Here is a 4147-nt window from a genome sequence, read left to right on the forward strand (position 1 = left end):
TATATATATAAAACTGTATAACAGAGTAAGAAATCCATTTTAGATAGTGTCCCAGTGTACACACACACAAAACACCCCAAAACTTTTTGAACCATGTGGACAAAAGTTTCTTAGGATCTGCTAAGCTGCTTTCTGACATTTCTGTTCAATTGCTTTCAATATTACATGTTTATATACTCATTTTATTTTCAGTAGGCTTACTGTTCTTAGCCTCATTTTAAAAATTTTGTTGAGAATATGGTGTAGCTTATGGACATAGAGGCAAGGATTATGAGATTTCATCTCACCTATGTTGAGAAATCAGTCCTGGCAGGACATCATGCGTGGTAGAATAGAAGTGCAGTGAAAAAGAGGAAGCCCTTCGATGAGATGACTTGCCACAGCAACTGCAACAATGAGCTCCAACAGGAGAACAATTGTGAAGGTGGCGCAGGACAAGGCAGTGTTTCGTTCTGTTGTGCACAGGGTTGCTGTGAGTTGGAAGCGACAACACCACCTAACAACAGCACGGGCCATTCACTGTCAGGAGTCCCACTGGCGCAGTGTTTAAGGACTTGACTGCTAACTGAAAGGTCAGCAGTTGGAACCCAATAGCGGTTCTGTAGGACAAAGATGTGGCGCTATGCTCCTGTAAAGATTTACAATCTTGGAAACCTTATGGGCAGTTCTGCTCTGCCTTATAGAGTTGCTATAGGATCACGCTGATTTGGAATCAACTCAATGGCAATAGGTTTGGTTTCAGTATGGCCCTGTGGCCAGGAAAAGAAAAGGCTTACTTCATATATAAAATAATGTATACTATTTTATAAGTCCCATAATTTTCTTACTCCTATCATAGATCTCTTCACTAAGTTTATTATATCCTAAGCTTATTTTATTAATGTCCTATGCCTTAGTTTTCTTTCCCTAGTATCTTAACATAATCACTGCATTTTATATGCTCCATATGCATAGAGGTTTGTTTAATGAATAAAGAAAAAAACAGGAATAAGAATTATTACATCCTAAGTTTATGATTTATTAATGTCCTATGTCTTAGTTTTCTTTCCCTAGTATCTAACATAATCACTGCATTTTATATGCTCCATATGCATAGAGGTTTGTTTAATTAATAAAGAAAAAAACAGGCAGACTGAGAAATTTCCCACTTTTATAAACTGTTAGCAAATTTATTTGAGTAATTTAAACTAAAGGAAAAATACCATAAGACCAATACAAATTGATATAAGAATTGTTGTAGTTGGTTTTCATGTCTCCAGTTTTGACAATTTCCCAACAACTTTGTTCTCTTGATACCTATATAGAAGATGTAAGATTGTTGTTTTGTATGAGTTATACCTTTTATTGAGAATTAGGTCAAGTTTTACAGAGCAGACTATAAATTTCACATTCAACCACTCACATATGTTTTGTTTCAACTCATTCATTGCAAGCCCCTCAATGCACCCTTGATTACCCCACTTTCTCCCTCTATTTCCTGTTTCCAGTCCTCCTTCTTTCTTAGCACCCTAAAAACTCTGTCATTGGATTAATACTGCCTTCCAAAACAACTTAAATGATTGAATATGCAAACACAGGAATGCATTGAAGGACAGAATTGAAGGACAAGTAAAGGCTATAGTCTTGGGGGTCCCACCAGTTTTTATCCAACCAATAGGTATGGCCTGTTTTATACTTTGAGTTGTATTCCATATTTTTATCCCCCCTCTATCCAACCTTCTAATGGGATCCTTTTCAAAGCGGTTGGTAGTGGTTGCTGAGTACCATCTAGCTCTGGTTTCGTGATGTTTGTGTGGTCCACTACTCCATTGGACTAATTATTTCTATGCTCTTTTCTATTTTTATTACTTTCCTTTCTTACAGATGGGAAGAGACTAATAGTTACACTTTAGATGGCTGCTCATGATATTTAAAAACCACAATTCCTGCAAGTAGGATGCACAACCTTGTCTTTGTGACCTATATTATTCCAGTTGACCTTGGTGTCCCCCAAGACTATGTTCCTGATTTCCCAAGTCCTTTGATTCCCTCAAGATGTTTAGTTATGCCTAAGAAGTTTTCATAATGTTGCCTGCTCTAAACTCCACCACATTCATGGATATTGTGATAGATTGTTTTTATGCCAAGTTAAAGATATATAATAATGTAGGGGTGGAATCCAACCTATTAATCAAGTCATAGCCTGATGATGCCTTCTTGGGTTGTGGACTTCCCTCTCTCCCTCTCCCCCTTGGTCTTTCTGCTTGCTGGGACTCTCTGCCACTGACCCTGAGAGCCAGTAGAGCCCTGTCACCTTTTCACACCTCTACAGAACTCTGCACCCACACGTCTGTGATCTTCTTGCATTCTGCATGTGGCTGTGTGCGTCTGACTATGGTCTTGTATCTGACTTGTGGACTTATGAGTGGGACTGGGTGGACATGGTTTCTTGATAAATAATTACTTCCTAATATAAAGCTCTTTCTTGTACATATATGAGTGTCTCGGGATTCGTTTCTCTAGTCAACTGGCCTAACACAGATATAATTGCAGCGGAGGTAAATGCACATGTAAAATATCCTTGGTCAAACACATATAGTCATGGGTATACTCTCACTCTCCCAATCACTGTTCAGCCTGCGTGTCTATCTGAGCACCTACTTACAAATCACTATCGTTGCAGGATTGTGTATATATTTGTCTCTTTTGCCTTTAATTCTTTCAAACTTCCCAGTATCTTCCCCTGTCTCCACCATTTTTTCACTAACATCCTTCTTATTTTGCATTACTTTCCCCTTCTGTAGTTATCATTTGTCTACCCTCTATATGATGACTCCTATGACTATAGTAACCCAGATACTGTTCTTTCTGATAGTTAGGCGCTATCTGATTTCTTCACCACTTTTTGCTATAACATCCATATCTCCAGTGTTTTCTCCATGAGATCAACTATTCAGTAGGGCCACATCATAAGAACTAATTTTTTTTCTTAAATTAGGGTTACAACTAAGTGAAAGCTCAAAATACATTCATATATCTATGGTTTCTATATGTTCATGGGCCACATTAGAAACTTCATTATCATTTTATTGGGGAACATTATAAATCTTCCCCAGGAGGCATATGACAATCCTACTGATAGTATCATTAATTTAACCAGTGGCTTAGAATTAAAAATACTGTTGAGAAAAGAAAGTTATACATGTATGGGACAGCTTTTTAATCTACAAAATGGGGATGTTTTTATTTGTACAGATTAAAAATGTAACTCAATGGGTACTATACAAACAATGAGGGTTGGAGATAGGGCGAAGCTTTCAATAATGCTCGTTCACAAAGACAGAACTGGATTGCTGGACTAAGACATCATTAAAAAAGCATGGTGTGTTAATCTGGGTAGACTAGTGAAAGAAATTCATGGACAATTATGTGTGTATAAGACAGAGTTTTATATATTAGCCCATATGTCTGATAATGGTCTATAAAGTCCTCTTCAGACTCACAAAACACATGAAATGATGCCAAATGCAGGACAATCACAGACCAGTGGGTAGAAAGTCTTTGGATCCAGTGGCAGCATAAGCATCTCAGCATTGACAGGGGTCTCTACGTGGCTTCTCCAGTTCCCAAGGCTACACCAGGGTAGGTGCATGTGGCTTCTCCTCAGGGATGTCTCACAGGGAGTTAGCCTTGTCAGTAGAGAGTCTCCAAGGAAGTGAGCCAAGAGAGAGAGAGTCTGTCTCCTACCTCTAAAGAGGAAATTACGGGAGTTCCCAGAATTCTCAGGAGCTGGCCATGCCCACACAGAGGTCTCATTGGCTATGACCTGATTGAAACACTAGACTCCACCCCTTCACTCTTAATCCTCTCAAGTCCCAAGTTGACACAAGATTATGTAACTACCACACTTCAAAGTAAAAGCAAGGTGAGTTTGATGTAAAGCCCAGTTAGCTCACTCAGTGGGGTTTTTACATCGGGCCCTTCCGGTGTGGCCTCTTTAGGACATGTGTCTTGAAAGAACAGAGTTTATATTCTAAGTGGTTGGTAGGAAACAGACTGGGTCACCAAGGACTCCAAAACCTCGTTAAAAAATGCCCACTTTTTTAACCTAGTATTGAGCATTTCCCCCCCTTGGCTTCCACATTCAGTATTATTGTTTTCCATGCCT

The 4147-nt window shown here is 38.8% G+C and overlaps 1 protein-coding gene across 1 annotated transcript in view; it reads left to right on the top strand.

Moving 5' to 3' along the window:
* Positions 1–4147, top strand: part of ADAM21 (ADAM metallopeptidase domain 21) — a 19198-nt gene that overhangs the window by 554 nt on the left and 14497 nt on the right. The window lies entirely within an intron of this gene.

Source organism: Echinops telfairi, unplaced genomic scaffold (assembly GCF_000313985.2).
Source record: "Echinops telfairi isolate 266 unplaced genomic scaffold, ASM31398v2 ScPeMD7_18;HRSCAF=68, whole genome shotgun sequence".
Lineage (NCBI taxonomy): Eukaryota > Metazoa > Chordata > Mammalia > Afrosoricida > Tenrecidae > Echinops > Echinops telfairi.